This window comes from Maniola hyperantus, chromosome Z (assembly GCF_902806685.2).
Source record: "Maniola hyperantus chromosome Z, iAphHyp1.2, whole genome shotgun sequence".
Taxonomy (NCBI): Eukaryota; Metazoa; Arthropoda; class Insecta; order Lepidoptera; family Nymphalidae; genus Maniola; species Maniola hyperantus.
The window spans coordinates 2048313-2075774 of record NC_048564.1 but is presented as its reverse complement, the minus strand read 5'-3'; the positions used below and the strand labels follow the sequence as shown (position 1 = coordinate 2075774).

At 37.9% G+C, this 27462-nt stretch overlaps 1 protein-coding gene and 1 long non-coding RNA gene across 2 annotated transcripts in view; both read right to left on the bottom strand.

The window, feature by feature from the left end:
- The window catches only part of Awh (LIM/homeobox protein arrowhead), a 74831-nt gene that overhangs the window by 30419 nt on the left and 16950 nt on the right, over positions 1–27462 (bottom strand). The window lies entirely within an intron of this gene.
- Positions 23158–25015, bottom strand: LOC138404557 (uncharacterized). Its single transcript, XR_011238450.1, has 2 exons — positions 24728–25015; positions 23158–24308 (listed from the first exon to the last, which is right to left on the bottom strand). It is a non-coding gene; the product is annotated as an uncharacterized lncRNA (long non-coding RNA).

Sequence of the window (27462 nt, the reverse complement as noted above, 5' to 3'; positions counted from 1 at the left end):
CTCCTTGTTCCTTCCACATGCATATTTAACATTCTCCTAGTGGCATGGCTTTCTTCCCTCCGCATTAGGTACATGTCCATACCATGCCAGGAAAACCCACGCTCAGTAGCAAGCCGCGGCGATGGGTTGAAATGATGACGTAATCCGTCCCAGCTTCCTTGTAATTTTCCGGAGAAATGTCGATATCTAAACGTAGAATGAAATTATCATACAAAACGTAAGTAGTATCCCACTGTGAAGATTTTATTTCCTAAAAATAAAAGACGAGCGAATGCCCTCACAAGTGGCGCCGCGGGACACCAATAGTACTATACTACTCGAGGAGTAAACATTATTATAGAAAATTACGCGTAGTAGGTCCTTAGAAAATGTGAGAATGTGAGAGTTAGATACTGAAAATAAAAGCTGAAGGAATAATTGAACTGTTGATCCACAGCTGCTAAATACCTAACTAAGCATACCTACCAATATTCAACGGTATTCCACTCTCCTACCATTTAAGGGTAGGAGAGTGGACTGTGGATAAATAAGGATTGGAGACTAATACTTAATCTAAATTAACCTCTAGTGTTAATAGTACGGTTGTTAATCCGGTTAACCGAACTAATGCAACTTTTTAGTGGCAGTTGGTACGAAGCACCGAGCTTTTGATACCTTTTTAACCGACTTCAAAAAAGGAGGAGGTTCTCAATTCGTCGGAATCTTTTTTTTTTTTTTTTTTATGTAGGTATGTTCCCCGATTACTCGAAAACGCCTGGACCGATTTTGAAAATTCTTTTTTTGTTTGAAAGGGTATACTTCAAAGTTGGTCCCATTTCAATTTGGTGAAGATCTGATGAACATCTTCGAAGATAGATACTGGAACTCCTCAACGAATAAGAGTAAATTGCTCGCGATCAGTGTAATAGCTTAGTAAACAGTAGATTTTTAACAAGTCATAGCATAATTCCATGGAGCCACTAAAAATTGTGAAATAAAAAATTTTTATAAAAAAAATAAAAACCGACTTCGTTACACAAACACTAAAAATTGAAAAATAATTTAATTTATTACCGAATATATTATGTATACAAGAGTTAATATAGTTCCATAATAATATTTTTTGGGGTCGGTGCCAATGAGGTGCCATTGTGGAGTCCCATAAAAATATGAAGTCTAGACGATTCGCGCAGCTAAAGCTAATTGGCACCGGCACCAAAAAGTATTATAATGGAACTATATTAACTCTTGTATACATAATATATTCGGTAATAAATTAAATTATTTTTAAATTTTTAGTGTTTGTGTAACGAAGTCGGTTTTTATTTTTTTTTAGTGGCAAAGTTCGGTTAACCGTACTAACAACCGAACTACTGCCTGCCACTACAGGATTATTTATTCCCTTTTTTAGGGTTCCGTACCTCAAAAGGAAAAACGGAACCCTTATAGGATCACTTTGTTGTCTGTCTGTCTGTCTATCTGTCCCTGTGTCCGTCTGTCTGTCAAGAAAGATACAGGGTACTTCCCGTGGACCTAGAATCACGAAATTTGGCAGGTAGGTACATCTTATAACTGACATTTGGGGAAAAATCTGAAAACCGTGAATTTAGGGTTAGATCACACAAAAAAAATTGTGGTCATGAACTAATAATTAGTATTTTCAACTTTCGAAGTGAGTGACTATATCAAGTGGGTTATCATATGAAAGGTCTTCACCTGTACATTCTAAAACAGATTTGTATTTATTTTTATGCATCATAGTTTTTGAATTATCGTGCAAAATGTCGAAAAAATAAGACTGTAGTACGGAACCCTCATTGCGCGAGCCTGAATCGCACTTGGCCGGGTTTTATTACTCTAAGGTTTATTTGCACACTATTAATTTAGTCGAATGTTAAGGGCTCCATATATTGTATACTTCCATCTTTTTTGGACCAACGTTCTTGCAAATAAATGATTATTTATTTATTTAAGGGATCAATAGTTCGGTGCTTCATACCAACCGAACTACTGCCTCTAAAAAGTTGCATTAGTTCGGTTAACCGGACTAACAACCAAACTACTGCCACTACAAAGATAAATTAAGGATTAGCCTCCATTCCTTATTCATGCTTCAAGACCCATCACTGACCCTCTGCCAAGCATGAGTCTCCTCTCAAAATCATAAGGCTTTAGGTCCAGGGTCTTGTAGTTCTATTATAACATTTGAAACATTGAATTTTTATTTTTACAACACATTTCGCCGCGATTAATATAGCCTCATCAGGTGAAAGAGGGCTGGCTCGTCTTTTTTCTATCATTTCGGTGGCATCAAAATTTTAAACACGTATTCTCATGAGTTTACAAGACATGTTTTGAGCATAAACAATAATAAGAAGAACAACGGATCAGTCTGGCCGTCCAGCGCAGGAATGCAGCATTCTTAGCACCATTCCATCGCGAGAATTATTTGTATAAGTATTTAGATAAAGCTGTAAGTTCAATGGTAATATTTTCATTAAAAAATATTGAAAAAAAAAGATAAACTAACTGACTGACCTATTATTATTAATATACTTAGACAACTTTAACCGCAGGGTCTAGACACCTAAGATTTTCTGGTAAGGATAATAAGTAATTTTCTCTCATAGATCCCGCGAAGCCGAGCGGATCATCAAAGCTTGTTCATCAAAACTAGTTTATTTTCTCTATAATAACAACAATATAACAACAAAATAAAATCTCTGCGCGAGATAAAATAATGCTATTGGATAAAGAGCCAGCGCGTGCCAAACCTTCGTTATTTTATACAAGCTGACAGTTTCTCTGCGTATTGTCCCCAGCACAGGGTGGAACGATCGGCTACTATGAAGTTTGGATCATGGTGGCTTTGGGAAAAGACAGGTAATATAGGTGTAAAAAATCTTACGTCAAATTGTATAAAGTCAATTCTTTTACATTTCCTTCGAATTAGTATTAGAAATCATGTCATGCATTGCCAGACACCCTTAAACTTTTAAACACTTAGCCTAGGGCGTCAGGCAGGGGGTTGCCACGACAGTGTCTGGCAATGCATGACGTGATATCTAATTCTATTCTGAAGAAAATAAAAAAATAGGTAGATTTTGTATTTTGACGTAAGTTTTTTTACACCCTTATTACCTGTTATCTCCCAAAGCCACCATGATCCAAACAATCGTTCCTCCCAGTGTTGAGGACAATACGCAGAGAAACTTTCAGTTTTTGTAAAATAACGAATGTCTGTCACGTGCTGGCTCTCTCTCTCTCTATATATATATGTGTATGCAAATTAATTCCACATCACAAAATTTATGTTACCCGCTTGTATTATCAACGGAACTTGTTTTAATTATTTTCGATTTAATCATCTGCCACAATAAATTTCCGTTGAGTGATTTAGTTCAAATTAAAAGCACCGGTCAATCGTTTCTCAATCGTCGATATCTTCGCGTCAATAAATTATTGACAGTTGACAATAAAGATGACTTTACGAGCTGTAAAATCCTTCGCAACTTGCGACCGACTACCTGAATTGTCTCTGTTTAGTTTTGCCTTGGATGAATATTACATTTTATCCGTTCAACAAAATGATGGTGTACATCAGAATCTAAATATACCTATTAAAACTGCCTGACTGACTGATCTATCAACGCACAGCTGAAACAACTAGACGGATCGGGCTGAAATTTGGCATGCAGATAGCTGTTATGACGTAATGATCCGCTAACAAAGGATTTTTGCAGCCCCTAAGGGGGCGAAATAGGGGTTTGAAATTTGTGTAGTACACGCGGACGAAGTCGCGAGCATAAGCTAGTTAGGTACCCATAATTCTAATGATTTTAAGCTTATTTATTTGTTTACCACGATTAATTTGATGATTTTTAGTTTTATGTTCAACGGAAAAAAAGAAGAGAACGGAATATATGAAGCGAAATAATATTGCCGCATTTTATTGATTGCTCCAGATTGATCCATAGGTATTACCGGACTCGACGTATTGTCGAGCAATAATTGCTTAAAAATTGCTCATGTAAGCGCACCTTGCGTGTCTCTATTGTATTATTCCGTACAATCGATTCACAATCGATTTACAATCGAACGAGCAAACCGAGCAAACTACTCCATTTTAGTGAGCAGTAAACGATTATAAAATTGACAATAGGTGACTTTATAATCCACAAATGGTGTAATAATAAGGGTAGGTTAGGCGTGACGGACACTGGGCCTGTTGGGTCGGGTACACTGGGGAAACGTAAACTATAGAAACATTTTACTTCCCGCTGACCTAGAATCATGAAATTTGGTAGGTAGGTAGGTCTTATAGCACAAGTAAACCGTGAATTTGTGGTTACATCACAAAAAAATTGTTCATGAACAAATAATTAATATTTTCAAGTAAGATAACTATGCCAAGTGGGGCATAGTATGAAAGGGCTTCACCTGTACATTCTTAAACGGATTTTTATTTATTTTTATGCGTTATAGTTTTGAATTCTCATGCAAAATGTCAAAAAATACGACTGTAGTACGGAACCCTCAGTGCGCGAGTCTGACTCTATCTTGGTCGGTTTTTATTCATATGGATTTACAAGGAGAACTCTCAGGCATGCAGTCCTTAGCTAGTCTAGTCGGGATCTGGGATTCGATCCGATCTCTAACTTTTCGGAGTTATATGCGTTGCATTTAAGTATCAGAAACATCGTGAGGAACAGGGAACTAAACCATGCAGCACGTTAACTATGGAGGAGTCAACGCCAAGGTGGCGGCCGGCGCTCGAGCTGTGGCATTGTCACAGACTTACGTTCGCAAATCCGATTTATATTTGAATATAATTGACTCTGGGTCTCATATCAGGTACGAAGAGCTTGTAGCTCATTGTATTCATCTGATCTCAATGGCATTTTTATCGGCTGAACATGATAAATGTATTTTAGAGATTATGCGTTTGGGTGCGCGCGCGCACGCCTTCAATACTTTTCAAAGAATTCTGTTTCGTGCTACGTATTCTGACTTACCATAATAATTATTGTGAGTTATAGTGTTTAGTTGATGGTTTTAGTTTTAAGAAAATGGACTGCGCTTTAGCAAAACAAATAGGCTTAGGTAATCATTGAACTAAATTATAAGGTACCTAAAAGGCTAGTTCAAACAAAAGTCGTAATTATTCTAATACGAAAGCGCCATAGTTAGCAGGACACTATTGCTTCATACTACATAGATGATGCCCGCGACTTCGTCCACGTGGATTTGGGTTTTTAAAAATCCTGTAGGAACTCTTTAATTTTCCGGGATAAAAAGTTCCTTCCCCGCCGGGATGTAAGAAAACTCTTTACCAAATTTCATCGAAATCGGTTGAACTGTTGGATCGTTAAAAGCTAGCAGACAGACAGACAGACAGATAGACAGACAGACACACGCATTTATAATATTAGTATGGACTAAAATAAAGTGCAGGAAACAGTTTTAAAACCTGCATGCCTGAGAGGGTACCTACTTCGTGTTTTCAAAGGTGTGTGAAGTCTGCCAATCCGTATTGAGCCAGTGTAGCAAAAACCCTTCTCACTCTGAGAGGAGACCCGTGCTCAGTTAGTACTGGGCCGGTATGGGTTACCGATAAATGTCCACTGCTGGACATAGGTCTTTTGGAGGGACTTCCACACGCCACGGTCTTGCGCCGCCTGAATCCAGGGGCTCCCTGCGACTCGTCTGATGTCGTCCGTCCACCTAGTGGGGGGTCTTTCAACACTGTGTCTACCGGCGCGAGGTCGCCATTCCAGCATCTATGGACCCCAACGTCTATCGGTTTTACGAACTATGTGCCCAGCTGCCTATCGCTACTTCAACTTCGCAATCCGTTGAGCTATGTCGGTTACTGTAGTTCTCCTCATTTCTGATTTGATCACGTAGAGAAGATCACGTACTTACCTAAGTAATAAGTAGGTACCTATGTCCAATATCAAAATATCACTTTCACATATTCCAAGGCAGATATTATCTCAAGGTGGTAGCCCTACCGATGACGGATGGTCGCTGTGACCCCCGTCACCGAGAAAAAGTCAAGAGCGACGCGTGAATGGTGTGAAACTCTCCCCATTATCCTGCGGCGCCCCCCGTCGCGCCTCTCCGCTCGTCTTTGTGCTTAACCTTATCCCCCGCGTCCCCACCCCCCGTCCACCCCGACGACCCAATCCGACCCCGTACACCGCTGACACTAACGTAATTTATTTCCGATCGTTCTTTGTTGCCCAGTTGGTTTTAAACTTTGATATTGAAAAAAACCGGCCAAGTGGGAACCGGACTCGCACGCGAAGGGTTTCGTACCATCGTAGAAGAAATGTGTCAAGAAATCAATCAATCAGTCTGTTTGCGTCCACTGCTGGACATAGGCCTTCCCAAGAGCGCGCCACCACACCCAATCCTCTGCCTTCCTCATCCATCCACTTCCAGCCTTCTTAAGGTCGAGTACTTTTTAAATTTTTTGTGATTTGTGACCACAAATTGCAGAGTTTTCGGATTCTAATAGGTAGTTTTCTAGCAGGTATATATTATTGCTATAACTCAGTGGCGTGCACAGGGTTTGAAGCCAGGGTAGGCATTAGTTAGGTAGGAGCCTGTTTACTGGCAGGTCATAGTGAAAAATATGCATTGAGCTATTACAACTGGGGTAAGCAGTGCATTTATGCCTCTATAACCTGCACGCCACTGCTATAACTGCCTTTCATGACTCTAGCTAGGTCAAAGGGACGTACTCTAAATGTTTTGATTCCCTTGACGGGTCTTGATAGACACGAAAGAGAGGATAGTCAATGAAGTGAAAAGGAAGACAAGAAAAAAGATCCCTTATAGGATAATAATAAAATAAGGGTTATTTTTTTCTTTGGAAATACGGTACCCTAAAAATTAAGAGGTGTTCGCGCAAAAACAAACACTCAGAAAGTATCTCAAGTTTTTAGATTTATAAATATTTCACAGCCCACTGACAGACAGACGGACGGACGGGCGGTGGAGGCTTTGTAACTGGGACCTGTTGGCACCATTCGGATACGGAACCCTAAAAATGAAGCGGTGTCCGCGCGAAAACAAACATTTAGAAAGTATTTTTGGACTTACTTTTATTAAGTATATATTCAGTGCTTTGGGTCCAGTTTTTTGATTTATAAATACTTATTTTGCCCGCCCTGAATGTAAAACGGTCTGAAGGTGCTAATTGTCAGTCCGCTAAACGATACTTATACGGACGGACAGCGGAGGCTTAGTTATCCAGGCTCTCGTTGGCACCCTTTGGAAATTTGGGTACGGGACCCTAAAAATGAAGCAGTGTTCGTGCGAAAACAAATACTCAGAAAGTATCTTTTATTATGTACATATTCAGTGCTTTGGCTCAAGTTTTTTGATTTATAAATATTTTGAGGTCCGCATCGCGCGCGGGCCCTTCCGCCCTGAATATAAAACGGTCTGAAGATGCCAATTTCCGAGATTGACTACTGTTATGGAAATTCGAGGAGGAAACTGCGCGTCGTTTGCGTGCTATTGTTTGCATTGGAAAAAACCGGCCAAGTGCGAGTCAGACTTGCCCACTGAGGGTTCTGTACAACAATCGTATTTTATCGACATTTTGTACGATAAATCAAAAACTATTATGTATAAAAATAAATAAAAATCTGTTTTAGAACTTACAGGTACCTAAAGCCTTTTCATATGATACCCCACTTGATATAGCAATCTTACTTTGAATGTCGAAAATAGCAATATTTGTTCGAAACACATTTTAATTTTTTTTCTTGTGATGTGACCACAAATTCACGGTTTTCAGATTTTTCCCCTAATGTCTGATATAAGACCTACCTGCCAAATTTCATAATTTTAGGTCAACGGGAAGTACCCTGTAGGTTTCTTGACAGACAGACAGACAGACAAACAGACAACAAAGTGATCCCTTAAGGGTTCCGTTTTTCCTTTTGAGGTACGGAACCCTAAAAAAACCAGCCAAGTGCGAATCAGACTCGCGCACTGAGGGTTCCGTAGTACAATCGTATTTTATCGACATTTTGCACGATAATTCAAAAGCTATAATGCATAAAAATAAATAAAAATCTGTTTTAGAATGCACAGTCACAGAGTCACAGTTAGCCGCTGGATTCAGGCGGCCCAAGACCGTGGCGTGTGGAAATCCCTACAAGAGACCTATGTAAGTATGTGCAGCGGTGGACGTCTATCGGTTAATGATGATGATGATGATGAATGATGATGATCGCTACTTATCTAAAGGGCCATCGAAATTCATACGTACAAAAATGGTTTCAACTGATAACCAAACCAGGCACCTAAGCTAACAACAAGCACGTATCGCCAGAAGTCATCAATATTAAACGTGTTTGTTTAAATATTTAACACCTCTATCTACCATCTATAAAAAGCCTGTTGAACATTTGTTGTGACAAATCCATACTTCCATAATATCCATACTAATATTTTAATGCGAAAGTGTGTCTGTCTGTCTGCGACCTTTTCACACTTCACGATCGCGACCCATCATCATAACAATTTCACATGCCAGAGACGAACATAGGCTACTTTTTAGGGTTCCGTAGCCAAATGGCCAAAAACGGAACCCTTATAGATTCGACATGTCTGCATGTCTGTCCGTCTGTCCGTCCGGTAAGTAGATGTATTCTGTGAACCGCATTAAGATTTTTACACAAAAATAGAAAAAAAAACAATAAATTTTGGGGTTCCCCATACTTAGAACTGAAACTCAAAATTATTTTTTCATCAAACCCATACGTGTGGAGTAGGTATCAAAACTAAATAGTTTGCGTGAGAGACACTTCCAAAGTTGTAAAATGTGTGTCCCCCCCCTCTGTAACTTCTAAAATAACAGAATGATAAAACTTAAAAAAATATGATGTACATTATCATGCAAACTTTTACCGAAAATTGGTTTGAACGAGATCTAGTTAGTAGTTTTTGATTTATCGTGCAAAACGTCAATAAAATACGATTGTACTACGGAACCCTCAGTGCGCGAGTCTGATTCGCACTTGGCCGGTTTTTTATTATCCATTGAATAAAACTCTGCTTTAATCCTGGAAAATTCCCTCAGGATTTTTAAAAACCTAAATCAACACTGACGAAATCTTGGGTAGGTATCATTTCTGTCTATCTATCTATCTATTATCTTTTCACAGCTCAACCGCTGAAACTTTTCTCTACGAAATTTGACCTAGAACTAGCTTGTGTTCTGGAGTCAGACGTATAAGGCATACCTAAGGTCTTTTATTTCGGGTTCACACGAGCTATTTAAAAAAAATATGAACAAAGCCGCTGGCATCTGCTAGTTTTTATTAATAAATACTTGGTGGACATTAATCTTTAACAAGCGCTTAATCATTGTGGACTAAAATTAACATGGGTTTAATATTTAATGCTGATTGATTGTATGAATAATTAATTAATTTCGAATGTATACACATCATGACGTACATATGCTTTGTTAACTACAGTCCATTCAGAGTTCTTTTAGCTCTGGCTATAATTCTGGTAAAACTGATTGTCGCTATCAGTGGCGTGCAGGCCATAGAGGCATAAATGCACTGCTTACCCCAGTTGTAATAGCGCAATGCATATTTTTCATTATGACCTGTCATTAAACAGGTTCCTACCTAACTAATGCCTACCCTGGCTTCAAACCCTGTGCACGCCACTGGTCGCTATACCTATTGGCAATCTTTTTGAAGCATTTCCTTTGGTCGTTCCCTATTTTAATAATCCCTGGTGCTTACCAGCCTACACGACAAATCAGACAGTCAGACGTAGACGACGGACGGACATTGGAGGCTTAGCAATAAGGTCCCATTCCCACCTTTCGAGTACGGAACTCAAAAAAGTAGAGCATACCTAATACGGTATTTTACACCATGCGAAAAAAACAAACTAAAAATATCTATATAAACAAGATAGTAACGTACATATTAGCAATAAGCAATCGAAAAATGTTAGTTTCAGTTTTTAATAATGAATTTTATAATTCATTTTGAATATTTCACTTCTTTTATCTGTTCTGCAAATAGGTATAGGTAGGTACCTAAAAACGCATGATACCGTTGCCGTCATGTTTCCTAATTCCGATTGTGACGTCACATGGATTCAAGTTGTAATGTAGGTACTTATTTCACTAAGCACCAATCCGTGTGACGTCATAAAAGCTTATGAACCTAAAAAGATGGCGGGTAGCGTTTTATTGGTGAAATTTGAAATGCAAAAATATGCATTTTTATTGCACTTATCGATTGAATAAATATTTTGTAAATTTTTTGGTAAGTAAGTAGTTTATTATCATTTTAGGATCAAATTAAGACACTTTCAAAAACCGGCCAGGTGCGTGTCAGGCTCGCGCAACGAGGGTTCCGTAATTCAGTCGTATTTTTTTGACATTTTGAATGATAACTCAAAAACTATGATGCATAAAAATAAATAAAAATCAGTTTTAGAATGCACAGATGAAGACCTTTCATATGATACCCCACTTGATATAGTTAAGTATCTTACTTCGAAAATTGAAAATACCTACTAATTAGAATTAGTTTATGACCACAATTTTTTTTGTGTGATGTAACCACAAATTCACGGTTTTCAGATTTTTTTCCCCTAATGCCAGCTATAAGACCCACCTTCCTGCCAAATTTCATGATTCTAGGTCAACGGGAAGTACCCTGTAGGTTTCTTGACAGACAGACAGACAACAAAGTGATCCTATAAGGTTTCCGTTTCTCCTTTTAAGGTACGGAACCCTAAAAAGGGTAAAATATATTCAACTTGAACTTATGCACTTCATAATGTCATGCTCTACATATTTTAGCAACCGCATTTCTGTACAAACCACAGCCTGCATGAAAACATAAGTTAAACAAGCAAATCTTACTAAAATACTGCATTCTTGTCCAAAGAGATTTCCTACCCTAGCACATTCAAGACAACATTTCAAAAAGATCTACTATCCGAATTGCCTGAGTATTACCGGCTGCAGAGTAAGTGATATACAATTTTGAACTGAAATGGTTTCAAGATAGAGTTTACTTTTGGGTGTGGGTTGGTTAAAGAGGGTACCCGGGCGCAGACAGCGGGCGGGGCTGGGCGGGGCTAGTGACGTCATCGTGTATGTTCGTGTGTGTATGTTGTGTTTGTATATGTGCTACGTCACACGTCAATGTAAAGCGGAACGTTGAGTTTACGTCTGCACTGAACTCCATACACTGTGTTTGCCTTTGTACAAAACAAAACACTCCGTCCGTAAAAATGACTCCTAAAGCGCCATTTTAACTTTTTGTGTCAAAAGTACGATTTTAGTCCTAATTTTAAAGGTGAACCGTACTTTTGACATGATAGTTAAAATGGCGCGTGAGGAGTCATTTTTTACGCATTATCCATACTAATATTATAAATGCGAAAGTGTGTCTGTCTGTCTGCTAGCTTTTCACGGCCCAACAGCTTAACCGATTTTGATGGAATTTGGTACAGAGTTAGCTTACATCCCGGGGAAGGACACAAGCTACTTTTTATCCCGGAAAATTAAGGAATTCTCGCTCGTTTCATAAACGCTCGTTTGCGAAATGTAAAAAGCCCAACAAAAGCCGGACAAGCCGGACACCGTTTATTTTGGCCGGACACGTAATCAAAAAGCCTACCTATGTCCGGCTTGATCCAGACGCCTGGCAACCCTACTCAAATACCTAGGTGTGTTAACCACATGAGAAGATATCCCAAATTAGGTATCTAGGTACACTACACTAAAGGAAACAATTTAGGTAGATACCTAAATAAATAAATAAATAAAATAAAAATACTTTTTATTCAAGTAGACTTTCACAAGCACTTTTGAATCGTCGGATGCATCTACCACCTACCTATTATACTTAGATACCTACCTATTAAGATAATATAAGCAACATTTTTAGTTTTAAACATAAAAAGTCAGTATACAAACTGTCAAACCCAATTATAATATCAGATTAGATATCCACAGAATACCCTACAAATAATAAAATTACAATTGCCGTTGAGCATCCTTTGTGAAAACCGCGCCCGAGCGGGTGTATTACGTAGCCATTCTATAAAAATCTCATCTCGATTCGACACGGACTTTAATGTTAGAAGCATTAGTATGAAATAGCTACGAGTATATCAAAATAGTGCAGGAGCTAGTGGGGTTCTTAACGAAGTATGAGTTGTAATGTTTGCATTCTTTTTGGTCATATATAGGTACCTATCTAGACGCGACGATGACATTGAACATCTACCTGGTAGAAGAAAGAGTACAGGGGACCAAAGCACATGATAGATTGCCCAAGAGAGGGGCAGACCAAGTGAGGGTTGCGATGGACGTCCCCTTATATGAGTGCAAATGGATTGCAGCATCAGAAAGGAATGGAGACGCAATGTTAAGCGTGCCACAGCAATAAAGTGACAAACACGACCGCTCTGTCAAGAGCATAACGACAAAGAAGAATGAGTTATGATTATCACCTAGTAGGTCATACATTATGGGATCATCATTATCATCATCATCAACCGATAGACGTTCAATGCTGGGCATGGTTCTTTTGTAGAGACTTCCACACGCCACGGTCTTGCGCCGCCTGAATCCAGCAGCTATACCTACGACTCATCTGATATCGTCCGTCTACCTAGTGGGGGGTCTTCCAACACTGCATCTTCCGCATTCCAGCACATTGGGACCCCAACGTCTATCAGTTTTACGAACTATGTGCCCTGCCTATTGCCACGTCTTCATCTTAGCAACGCGTTGAGCTATGTCGGTTACTCTAGTTCTCCTGCGGATCTCCTCATTTTTTATTTGATCACGTAGAGAAACTCCAAGCATTCTCTCTCTTTATTACCCGCTGAGTGACTCTGAGCTTTCTTATGAGGCCCACAGTTAGCGACCATGTCTCGGGTCCATATTTCATCACTGGCAACACGCACTGTTCGAAGTTGTGGCTTTAAATTGATTGCATGCTTATGAAGTAGGTCGTCACATATTACCACCACCTCTCAGATCATAATATCCATAGACTATAAAAATATATAATGATACGAGGCGCCGGCCGGCGTTATAAAAACGTAATGTTATCGAATAAGACCAAAAATTAATTAGCCGAGACTTTATAGAGATTCAGATAATAGGTTAACTATTACATCACCGGCACTTATAGAAGTAAAATATTGATCATTTCCAAGAAAATTCTTACTACGTTCTGATAGAGGACCAATCAGTTATTTAAATTATAGAGCAAAATATAGGTAGGCAGGTAGGAAGGTACAGTACACGGCCGAAAGTAATGTAGGTAAGTACATGTAAACTGGCTCACCAGTTTGGCGAGATAGAAATGTAAGAAACCTGTACAATTAATGTGGCTAATTCCATTGTACACAATCTCTAAACTAAACTAAAATGACTCGTCTAAATCTATTGCTATCCCTTTCATGAAGTTGCTTGCAGAAAAGGATAGCACTAGATTTAGACCTGTTAATATAGTTTAGATTAGAGATTGTGTGCAAGAGAATCGGCCCTAAGAATAAATAAATTAAAAAAAAACATCGGCCTTTAGACTGACATTTCGGCTTTGTAGACCGTTGTTTCTATCACTCTAAGTATATGACGTTTTGTCGGTCGGAAACAGTGCTCTAAAAATCTGCTATCTCCTTCTAAAGGTAGATGTACATTACTTTTGAGTGCGTACTTGTATATTACATCTTTTACACGGTTTATCAGTTATCAAAATAGATAGTAGATTTCATAGATTAATTATTGGTTTTGCTACGCTCTTTAAAAAAGTTACATGTGACCCGATAGCAAAGAGTACCTATAGATATAATCACTACGTTTTACCCGATAAGTAGGTAATCTGCCAAAATTGTGTACGGAGTTATACCTAATGCGTAAAAAATGACTTCTCACGCGCCATTTTAACTTGATGTGTCAAATTTCATGTCAAAAGTAAGTATTTTAGTCCTTATTTTGAAGATGAACCGTACTTTTTAGGTTACAGTTGACTCATAGCGTTAAAATGGCGCGTGGACGTCATCATGACGTTTGAATTGAGTCTAAGGGCCGGTTGTTTCAAACCATTGGTCTTCGTAAGATACGTTCGTTAAAATTTAACAGACGTAGACAAATTTTAACATCTGTTAATTTAAGAGCGTTGCTTCGTTGTACAAAAAACTGTTCGTCATTGTTATTCTGGTTACGAAACTAACCCTAAAAATTAACTTACTTTTCCGTATCCTTCTTTATTTCATTTTATATTCAATTATATAGTTACTAGCTGATCCCCGCGGCTTCGCCCGCGTAGATTTAGGTTTTTAAAGATCCCGTATAGCCTATGTCACTCAGGAATAATGTAGCTTTCTACTGGTGAAAGAATTTTTAAAATCGGTTCAGTAGTTCTAAAGATTACCCCCTACAAACAAACTTAACGACATTACCTCTTTATATAATAACAACGGGCCGTGCAGCAGAAATCGCAATATTTTAATTTCGCCATAACTTCAAAACCAAACGTCCAATTTTAATCATTCAAAGACCAAATATTATCTCCATAAACTGTTCTTAGTGATGAAATCATTTATTTTGATAAGGATTAATAGCATGAGTAAAATAAACGCGTTTAAATGTAGTCCAAAAAAAATTCAAGATTTTTAAATAAAAAAATGGTTGCTGTGCCTCACTCGACATAGATGGGTATAGTGTGTCGCGGACTTTTTTGTAGATATTTATAAGATCTACAATTAATTAGAACATTTTATGGTTCTATCTTTTATAGTTTAGGCAGCGTACGCAAAATAAGTAACTTTTCTGGTTGATTTTTTACACCTTGTGTCCGAAAAAACCCAAATATCTTACGGAACCCTATTTTTTTCCAAAATAAAATATAGCCTATGTTACTCGTGGATAATGTAGCTTTCGAATGGTGAAAGAATTTTTAAAATCGGTCCAGTAGTTTTTGAGCCTATTCAGTACAACCAAACAAACAAACAAACAAACAAACAAACAAACAAACAAACAAACAAACAAACAAACAAAGTTTTCCTCTTTATAATATTAGTGTAGATTGATAATGCTACTTCGCATTTTAAACACTTTTTCTTTTTTAAAAATTCTCTTTCATCCTCAAAAAAACTACCATTAAAAGCATTGAATTCAATTGATTCCATTAAAATTTGTAAATAAAATATTCCGTTTGTAAGAAGTATGAAGTTACGAACTGATTTGACGATCACCAATGGCGCCAGCACTGGTTAACGTAAACGTAACTTTTTAACGAACGTTAGCGCTAATAGATGCTGAATCAACGCTTTTTCTTTTCTTACGTTCGTTAGCGCCATATTTAAAGGTTACGTGTCCGTCAAAATTTGTTGAAACAACCGGCCCTAAGTGGACGAAGACGAATAACTCAAAAATTATTTATTGCACTTACTTTTGAGCCTCGATAGCTCAACGGTTAAAGGAGCGGACTGAAACCAGAAAGGTCACCCGTTCAAACCCCACGCGTTGCACTATTGTCGTAGGTACCTACTCCTAGCACAAGCTTTACGCTTAATTGGAGGGGAAAGGGGAATATTAGTCAGCATGATAAACTTGGCTAATCATCATGATCAACCCATCGCCGGCTCACTACAGAGCACGCGGGTCTCTTCTCAGAGTGAGGGTTTTGGCCATAGTCCACCACGCTGGCATGTGCGGATTGGTAGACTTCACACACCTTTGAGAACGTTATGGACAACTCTCAGGCATGCAGGTTTCCTCAAAACTTAGCGGCTTTTCAGTTAGGTAAGTAAAGAACGGCAATGTAGCCGTCAGACTTTAGTTTTATCATACCATTTTGTTACCGCAACCGCAAGACGTCGGGCGAGTTTCCTTCCTTATGTCGTCGACATCCCATCTACACGCACGAAACGTTTTGCGTCATCATTCCTCATTCGTATGGCTAAGGTTTGGAATACTCTTCCACGATATGTGTTTCCTACCAATTACAACCCGTATACCGTATACAACCCAGTATCTTTAAAACAAGAGTGAATAGGCATCTTCTAGGTAAACGGGTCCCATCTTAGGCCGCATCATCACTTTCCATCAGGTGTGATTGATAATGGAAAAAAAGCTAGCTGGCCATTCTCAGAATCTCACCCCGTGTTTCTATAAAATAGACTCCTCAACCGGCCTCATAAGGTATAAGGTATTAAGCAATAAACAGCCAATAAACACGATCCGTCGGGTCAGGCCGCCGCGCCGCTAATTACAAACAATTAGGCGCCATGTTGCGCCCCCCGGCGCGCCGCGCCGTTATTACCCTATTTATTGCATATTGGAAACAAAAAGAACGGCCGAGAGAGCTATTATTGTTTTTTGACTGGGAAAGTGGATCTACTCAGTTTTTTGTCTATGGAAATTCGGGAACTTAGACCAGACATAAGGGCTTATTCCACCTTCCTAAATAAGACGTCCTAAATGATATAGTTACCGTCATACTAGCCAACTTTGCCATTCAATGATACTTTGCCCAAAAAGCAATTTATAAGCAAATTCGCTATGTATTTTTTTAATTTAAATTAACATTTAAACCAAAATTTGTTCGATTTTGATATCGGGCAAAGTAATCCGGACTAAATATTGCCCACATCGATTTTTCATACAAATATATAACTCTTAAAAATAAGTAGGTAGGTGAAAAATACCATGACTCAAAAATTAAATTAGGAAGGATCCGTAAGGGTATTAGATCCGTAAGGAATTTCACCCTCACCATCTGGGTGTCTGGTGCACTTCGACCGTCCGCTGCGCCAGATCCTTCTTTCCACGCACGTGCAAACTGTGGAACCAACTCCCATCGGCGGTGTTCCCACTAGATTATAACATGGGGTTATTCAAGGGGCGGACCAACAAATTCCTAAAAGGCCGGCAACGCATCGGCGGCTCCTCTGGTGCTGCAAATGTTCATGGGCGGCGGTAATCACTTAACATCAGGTGACCCGCCTGCTCGCTTGCTCGCTATATCTATTAAAAAAAAAAAAAAAAAATCTAACATATTTAGGTTTAAATGTTCATTTATCAACAAAAATACCGTATACCTATTCCACTTCTTGATACGCCTTACTCACAACCTTGAATGGGAAGCTGGAAGAAATCTCTGTTTAGAGATAAGCATTTCCAATGTAACTTAATTTATTATTACTTTGTAACTACAATTTTGGTACATGAAAAATAAAAAAATAAAAAAATATTACATAGCGAATTTGCTTAGGTATAGGTACCTAAAAGGTTTTTTGGGCAAAGTATCATTGTGTGGCAAAATTGGATAGTTTGACGATAACTATACCATTTAGGACGTCTTATTTAGGAAGGTGCAATAAACTTTTAACACTGGAATTCACTTATTAAGATAGGCGCTTCTTTAGAGGACGATTCAAATGACATGACGTGTCATATTCAAGCTTTATAATGTTGTATGTGTACCTTGACTATGAGTTCTGGTGTAAAAGTTACCTACATCAAACATTCTTGATAGGCTAAACACTTTTTAAAAAAAGATTCCGACGAATTGAGAACCTCCTCCTTTTTTTGAAGTCGGTTAATAAAATAAAGGATAAAATGGCGGGTATGGCGGCGTAAGGAAAACACGTTGCATGTTTTTTTACTGTATTTATATAGGTAGGTATACCCACCTATTTTTATCTACTACTAGCCAGGGATTTTCCATTGACAACATTTTCAGGTACCATTCGACTTTTCTCAAAATGCGTAGGTAGGTAGGTAGGTATATTACAATATGTTATATACCGAAATGAAAAACAATTTCAATATAATATTTCAGCGTTTATTAAGAGAAGTAGGTATGTAAAGTTAATAGTACCTAAGCGACAGGTCATGATGGCAATCGGTGTGAGGACGCCCCTCACACCCGCACAGGCTCCCCATGAACCCGGTGTGGGATAGCGCAGGTGACGTGCGGGTATGCGGGGCGTACCCCCGCTTTATACCCCGATCGCCATCTCAACCTGTCTCCTACTATAAGGGTATTAGTTTTCAACTTTATCTTGTTTTGTTTTTACAACAAATTATATGAAAATATTACAATAAAGCCTTATCTAATTACTATACAAATCATGTCCGATGTGTGCCAAAAAATATTGGCTGCATTTCCGCGCTGGACAGCCAGGCTGATCCGTTGCGCAAAAAATGTGCCAGCCCTTCTGGCTCCAGATGAGGCTATTATAATCGCAGTGAAATGTCTCGTATTTTTTTTTGTACTAAGACTTTATGGCCCAGGGTCTACACGGCAAACGGAACAAAAATGTAACTCTCGATGAAAGAGGCATATTTGCGCCGCTTGCCGTTTTCTATTGTGTTAATTGAGTAGGTAAGTATATCGTGATATGTCGTGAGAATGTTCGTAGATCGGACATATTTCTTTGCTCTATATAAACCTGTGATAAACGCTTAACTATAAACTATCGCGCTCAACTGGAATTAAAACTTCAATGTCACGATTTGGTGTGCAATAAAATGTTAATCAAACAAACCGTTATAGTTGTGTAGAGATATAACATCAGTCACTGAACTTAGAGTCGTAAAATGAGCAGTCAATAATGTGGCTAATTCCTTTGTACACAATCTCTTAAACTAAACTAAAATATCACGTCTAAATCTATTGCTATATCCCTTTCATAATGTTGCTTGCGGAAAAGGAAAGCACTAGATTTAGACCTGTTAATTTAGTTTAGTTTAGAGATTGTGTACTAGAGAATCAGCCCCAATACTTAATAACTTATTATTTGTAAGTAACACTTCGCTTGCAAGGTTAGGTACATCACCTATACGCTAGTGGTTTCCATGAGACTGAGCTGAGTTACAATAATTGGAATCATTATATCCATATTGTAAATGCAAAATTCTGCCTATTAGCATGCAATAAGTATGTTGTGATATACCTAACAACTTGTAGATAGTTTTGATAACATTAGTCACAAAAAATATTAAAACAATAGTATTCGTCATTTGAGCTGTGATAGCCTAGTGGTTAGGACGTCCGCCTTCCAAACGGAGGTCGGGAGTTCGATCCCGGGCATGCACCTCTAACTTTTCGGAGTTATGTGCGTTTTAATTATTTAAATAAAGCAAGTGATGCTTTAACGGTGAAGGAAAACATCATGAGGAAACCTGCATGTCTGAGAGTTCTCCATAATGTTCTCAAAGGTGTGTGAAGTCTACCAATCTGCACATGGCCAGCGTGGTGGATTGCCAGAACCCTTCTCACTCTGAGAGGAGACCCGTGCTCTGTAGTGAGCCGGTGATGGGTTGATCATGATGATGATTCGTCATTTTGTAACAAGTTTCATAGCTGTCGTAAACTGTGGATAGAGTCTTCGTATCGCCAAATTGTTACGAATAATTCAAAATACAATGTAAAAATGCAAACATTTTAATTGTCCGACATCGAAATTTATGTCTTTTTGATGCGTTAACGGGCGATGCGTTCATAAATTATCTCAAGACTGACGGCAATATCGGTTTGTTAAAATTATAGTTGTCAATAAACTACTTATATTATAAATATTTAAATTTAATTCTTAACCCGCTTAGTAAAAAGATTGGGATTTGATTGTTTTGTTCCTATACAGTTATGTTTTTTTAATTTTTATTATTTTTGTACATCCATTCCATACTAATATTATAAATGCGAAAGTGTGTCTGTCTGTCAGTCTGCTAGCCTTTCACGGCCCATCCATTCAGCCGATTTTCAGACGAAAGGTACAGCAATAAGTAGCTTGCAGCCCGGGGGAGGACATAGGCTACTTATTATCCCGGTAAATTAAAGAGTGTCCACGGGATTTTTAAAATACCTAAATCCACGCGGACGAAGTCGTGGGCAACATCTAGTAATACTATATTGTTACGAACTAATAATGAACCTTGAAGCTATTACCTACCTAGGTAATACTTAGAAATTTCTTCCAGCTTCTCTTACAACCCCATAACTTCACAATAATGTCATAACTTCACAATTTCATGTTAATAGATAGCGCTGTTTGATTATAGCAAAATTCAACCATCGCCAATAACTCTGTAGCTTTTTTTTGCATCTAATCTAAAATTTAAGACCTGTTATTTTAGTTTAGTTTAGAGATTGTGTATAAGAGGATCGGCCCCAATATATACCTACCTAGTTAAAACTATCTTATGTGAAAGATGGTCTCAGTTCGTGGTGAATCACTAGTATTGCTTACTAAAAACACAAGTTAAACTTCTGCAGAACGTACAGCCGACTCGATCAAATCAATTTTGCAATGATCAGTTGATGAACAACTTTTTGACTTTAGAGTGCTCATACATTGATGTTGTGAACACTAAAAAATGTTCACATATCCGTGAATATTAAAACGATCATCAATTCATCGACCACCGTGTCGGGATTCCCTTGTCCCTGCCAGCGGGGGCTTGGTCGGGCTAACAAACAATTGTAGGTATGTTTGTGTAGACAATGGGAGGTTTTACGCGCAAATAGGTGCTGCGGCGCGGGCAGGTGGGGCGGGCACGAGCGGCGCCCCGCGGCGTGTGACACCGACGCTGCTAGTGTTGGCTGGTGTGGCTGTTGTCGATATAGACATATCTAAATGTATAAAACGCGACTCAATAATATCTTTTTTTTCTACAGCGTCTTCGCCGGCGAAGACGAGGTCCTCGATTTCTAACGTCACCCGGACGTGGACTAACGCCACGGCCTCGGGGGCGTACGGACTAACCAGTAGTCCAACCAATCCGCCCATCCCAACGTCACAGCCTCACAGGAGATTAGGTCTCACTAGGTCTCACCCCCAGGCGGAGCTCCCCCCCCCCCCCCCCCCCATGACGCTGTAGCGGCCAGCAGGGCCTACGCAGCATAGCCAATCCGAATCAACACAAAAATCTTATTTTTCTCCGTGGTTCTCCGTGGTCAGCGTGGTAGACGTAGGAGTCGAAGTAATTATTATTACTTTTTGGTATTTATGCAGAGTCGGGTTTTTCGTTTTTAACTGTTTTTTATTTAGTTAACTTAAAATTTGTAAAGACTTGCATTTGGTAGAGATGGTTGTCGCACAGTGGCGCAATAGGTATACAGACAGACATAAATGGCAGCTTTTTGATTCGGATTCCAAGAGACACTGTACCTACCTGTGAAGTACCCAAATACGGGATTGATTTTTTATCTAAATATATAAAAGGAAAAGGTGACTGACTGGGTGACTGATCTATCAACGCTGAACGCACAGCTCAAACTACTGGATGGATCTGGCTGAAATTTGGCATGCAGATAAGTAGCTACTTATTACGCCGCAGGCGTCCGCTAAGAAAGGATTTTTGAAAATTCAATCACCAAGGTGGTGAAATAGGGGTTTGAAATTTGTTTAGTCCACGTGAACGAAGTTGCGAGCATAAGCTAGTCTTAAATAATATTTTATCGATTAAATCATCAGCACATCACTAATTATCTCATCGCTATAAGCTATTCACACCTGCCGGTACATCTTTTTTTTTCATAACCTTTAAATAATCGTATAAAATTAGCAAGAATTCTATCCAATAATGTGAGATAATTCGATTATAATGCCGAGATCCCACTGCCACTAGACGTGCTTTATTTTCTGAGAAAAAAAATGTGTGGGATAGGTAGAGTAGTGCTAGTGTGTACTAACGCGGCCGAAAGTAATGTACATCGACCTTTAGAATGATATAGCAGATTTGTAGAGTGTTGTCCCTGTCGTTGAGACCGACAAAACGTCATGTAGGTATGAGTGACAGAGACAACGCTCTACAAAGCCGAAATGTCATTCTAAAGGTCCAATACATTACTTAATACTTTCGGTAACGTACCTACTGTACGCATATTTGCTAGCTTGTACCTCGGGCCAGTTTAAAGATATCTCAGGTCTGACTGTAGCTATGCGGTAGTATTTTTCTATATATAGGTATAATTTTAAAAAAACCACTTGCTTTATCGATGAAGGAAAACATAGTGAGGAAACCTGCACGCCTGAGAGTCCGCCGTAATGTTATTAAAGGCATGTGAAGTCTGCCAACCCGCACTTGATCAGTCTGGCGGGCTATGGCCTAACCCCTTCTCATTCTGATTGGAGAATGTGCTCAGTAGTGGGCCGGCGATGGGTTGATCATGATGATGATTTTGATTTTGTACATTTCTTTATTTATTGAATGATATTGAGTGTTATAAAGGTACCCTACCCTATCTAGAGATGCATCTATTAGCATTGATATAAATGACAAGATATTATGGTCAAGCAAACAAAATTTTTCACGGTTTAGAAACCAAATAAATCTGCGCCACCTCTTAAATACTAATGAACGACCCGTTTGAAATCCAGACGTCACTGAGGTTGCATTGGTGCATAAGCACCAATGAGTCGGTGCTATTTTGTTTGTTCAATAACCCTGTCCATACGAAGTTGGTAATATATTATAAGTCTTACTGCCGCACTCAGAGTCTCTAAATCGTTACCTAAGTTTAGTTAAAACGAGACAGAGCTATATCTCTCACATAAATCTGTCTCGTTTTAACTCAATCTTAAGTACCTAACGATTAGCGACTATGAGTGCGGCTGGATGTCTATTAGTCATAAACTCCCATTCGACGAGTTTGCGGTTGATAGTTATAAAAAATCTATTGCCCAAGATTTGCTGCCATAGAACTGTAATATCGCACTAATAATACAATACTGTCGTAACTCAAAAAATGACTTTTTTCAGAATCGACGAAAAACTGATTATTCACTTCCTGTTATAGATAATAAAAAAGTAAATACTTTATAAGGTTTATAAATAAAATTAACGCAATTATCTTTTATCAATTATTTTAAAAATTACAAGTAGTAACTGTAATTCGCAATTTTTGAGTTAATACTGTATTTCTGAAAAAAGAGTTTTCAGAAAGAGTAATTATTTTTAGTTGTATAGTTATTGTTGAAAATTTTTGAGTTAATACAAATAATAGGTGACTTTTTCCGTATGGTTTTGAGTAAAATTTTGTAGTTACAACAATTTTAAAATTTAGTTTTAAGTTTTATAGTTCCCTCCAACATAATAATTTTCACATTTAGGTTTGGAAATTGATAAATAAAACCAGATACTCAAGAAAAATCAATCAGATAATCAGTTTTTATTTATAAAAAGTAATAACCAAAATGTTATTTCACCAATTTGTGCCTATTTCAACAAAAAATAACAAAATATACCTTGGAAAACAATAAACAAAATTTGTCTTGAATACAAAAAAACAGAGCCAATCAAAATATTTATTGTTTTACTTAAATAATCAGCTATTTTTGTAACTGCACTGTAATTGTACGTATTCACTAAATTGGAGCTAGGCAAAACAAATAATAGTATACTTAATACACCAGTCTGTTACTAATAATTAGCATCAAAATGGCAGTAATATTTTTAATTTAAGTACTTAAAATAATTAACCAGTCAAATCTCGAAAGTATGATTCATAATAGGTCCTGGGAATCATATTTTTGTCGAGCAGTTCTTTCGTGTCTTTTTTATATTTTGATATAATTGTTTATGCTGGTGTCAAAGCAACAGAAAATAATAACGTTTGGTTTCCAGCTCGTCATGTACTACGTACTAAAACATTTTAGTAATTTTTATCTTCGTAAGAAGTCTTGTAGAAAAAAGTACTTGGATGTTCCTTTTCAATGCAAAGCATCTTTGTACCTACTTTTTAAGATCTTTTTTTGTAACCTGTTATTTGTGTTTTTGTAGTGCAATAAAAAATATACATACAAACATCTTAATGTCGTGCCATTATACTTGGTTTCTATCCGTGCTCACATTAAAATTACTACCCTACTGTTCTTGAAGTGATTTAAGGTCAAAAAATTTATCATAAGTCATTTCACTGACTCTATAGGGTTGTCCTGTCTTTTAAGCGGTCTGAATTAAGGTATAATATTAGTGGGAGATAGATTGATCCAGATGAAAGGAAGCACTTTACTTGCTTTTCTATAACGCTGTCACCCTCGTTTTGAGAGTGACCACGAATCAGAAATGTATGAGTTATACTTTAACATTCATTTTTTGTACTGCGTAAGTGTAAAGAGATTAGCCTGTGTATTTTTTTCTATATGCAACTTCCATTTCAGTCCCAATTCTTTCAATTCAGTTTAAGACTTCCAATTTCAAAATAGGTTAATCGTTTTTCTTCTTCTGGTGATTGGTTGACGTTGTTTTTATCACCATATCAACAAGCAATCGCCCACAATGCATACTGATTCTACAAAAAAAACCAAATATTAATTGAGTAAAACACCTTAAATATTGTATGTCACCTACAATGTAGTAACTCAAAATTATTAAAAAAAACCGGTAAATGACAATATTCTCATTTTTACATTTATATGTTCGAATACGTCATTTTAAATGCTGTAATTAACAAATAAGTATTTGTTTAAATATTAACAAATTATCACAAAAAACAAGCTATTTAAAATGTTTCAACAAAACAGTATTAAGTCTAAAATTACTTTCTAAACCAACAAGGACGTCGTAAGTGAAAATACTATTTTAAATTTCATTTCTGTGAATCGATAATAGTGTAATAACTAGAAATACACCTACAAACTAGAAATATTTATTTAGGTTTAAATCAGCTATAATGTATTAACTCGAATTAACAGGTGAACTTTTACATACCTGATTCAACAATATCGTTCCAATTAGAATTAAAGCGGTCTAAGCCGTAAAGTGTCACGTCCTTTTTCGTCGAATTTAGATGTAACTAAAGATGATGCAATATTGGTTAGGGTACCACGACAGTTGGTCAATCATGAACACTGACTCATGGCGCCATATCTTATTTGTTTCTTACACTATTCTAACGACGGTATTATTGGCGTGTAGGGAATTGAATTTTACGTTTGAATATGGTCTTATCTCAAATTTGACATATTTTGAGTTACGACAGTATTGTATCATCAGTGCGATATAATAGGCCACTCAAATATAAAACCTTCAACTCGACTTTGACTACGACGAGAACATCTGTCCACAAGAAATAAAATTTAATTGTATCTTATACAGAAACAAGGTATAGGAAGGCGTAGGGTAAAGTGCGGATAGTTGTCCAAATTTTCGAAAAGCGTATATTCTAATTTAGGTAGCGTGGTAGACTATGGCCAAATCCCTTCTCACTCTGAAAGGAGACCCGTGCTCTGTAGTGAGCCGGCGATGGGTTGATGATGATGATGTTCTAATTTAAAAATTATTGATTTAATTTGAATAATTCCTGTTAGTATAAGTATATTATTATACTATATATATAAGTATATTATATATATAAGTATATATATAGTTAGTATAAGTATAGCATCTTTCATGTATGTATGTACTGTTTTGACTACTTTTAGTTAACCTAACAACTAGGCACTGGATTTTGCAGAAAGTGAGTTTTTTCAGACCCATTTTTTTAGGGATGCCTTTTTTAACAAAATGACGTCATTTCGATGTCAAGCGAGGTTTAGACTAGCAAGAACTTCTTGCAAGTTATTCCGCAAGTACTTGCAGAACGGTTTACACTACGAGCAATATTGTACATGTACATTTGTGACTTGCGGCAAGTTACAAAACTTGCGGAAGTGAGCTTGACGTGATTGTTTACATACGGTAGAAATAGCTTGCGGAAGTCAACTTCTGCAAGTTTTATTGCTAATATAAACCTCGCTTTAATGAGACATGGTTCCAACGCAATAGCAATTTGTGGGACTTATACTACAAACACCCGAAACCCATCGCGTGGGATCGGGTGGCAAGATGTATGTTCCCGGCCTAACAGGAGCCGGTCAATAAAACCTTGGAACATCTGTCCGCGAGAAATGCAAATAATTGGGGCTCCGAGCCGGCCGGGGCCGATCGGACTCTACCCGCGATAACTTTAATTAGTTTAGAATTTTGTTTGAAACCCCCATGAATATTAAAAGCCGACCGTTTAATTTACTACTTTCCCGCTCGGAGCAATTAAAAGCCCGAAAAACAGAACCAAACAGAACTAGCATTTATTAATATTGGGAAGCAACCGAGGCAACTGGCGCCTTGGGCTGTTTGGAAAGAAATATGTTAAGCGGGTTTCTATGTCCCACGTAATGGGTTCCGTGTTGTCTTCTGATCACACTAATACTTATTATACACCTACTTAGGTGAAAGTTTGTATTTGTGTATGATTGTTATTCTTTGACACAAAAGCTACTGCACTTAATTTGTAATGGGGATAGGTACCTTATACCCTGACCGATCACTTGACTCATAGGCTAGTTTTTATCCCGGAAAATCAAAGAGTTCCCGCAGGATTGATAAAGTCTATATCCACGCTGGTATCATCTAGTAAAAAATATCCAACGAATCGAGAAACACCTCCATTTTGGAAGTCGGTTGGAAAGGCATTTTGTTATAGGTATCTATCTATAAGTACAGTACGCGGCCGAAAATAATGTACATCGGCCTTTAGAGTGACATTTACATTGCTGCTTCACTGGGTGACATTAAAATATTTTTTCGTAGAAAACCTTCAACGGATTAAAAAATTAGCTCGGTGGCTATCATTCAGTGTTAGAAAGTGAGTTAGCGAATCACCCCGCCGCGCCGCACCGCGCAGGTCTGATGGTAATAAGACACGGAACTCCAAAAAGTTGGAATTTATTCGTCAATATTCGTTTGTCGGACATTATCGTAAAAGTATTTAATAGTTGCAAGACGCGCCGCTCCTATTAGCGCGTGAGTTATATGACAGACAACGAGGGCGCGCCCCGCCGTCCGTCGTCGACGCGCTCTCACTTGAGCCTTAATGGATCCGTTTGGGATCTTTACTAATTCTACTTCTATGACTATTTTGTATTCGCTCCACGAGTAGATACTATCTCATATCGCCATGTAATTAAAATGGAAAGCTTAATTATGATATGAGAAGGACGCGTCAAGTGTTTATCCATCCTTAATATTATAAATGTCTGTCTGTCTGTTTGTCTGCTAGCTTTTTAGCTTAGGTAGCTTACAAGAATCTAGGTTGTTCAAGTAGGTAGTCCAAAAATCCATGAGAAATGCAAACGAACGTCACTGGTCTTCTGACATTTATATTACAGCCTCTCTTATCTCCAAAATGGCATATAAATTTGGGCCATCAATGAAATTACAACCTAATAGTTGGCTATACATAGAGTTTAAATGAATAAAAACAGTAATTGTATACACAGGTTGCATTCTAAACTCACTTGTGTCAATGGTTTCAGTAATTGAAATATTAACTAAAGGTAACATGCGGTATAACTCTTCAAGGAATAACAAACTTTGTGCAAACATCATACGGGATACATTTGTTAATATCTTGTCTAAGGCTTTTACGCATAGGTTGGCGTGGCGATCAAATATTGTTGGTTTGA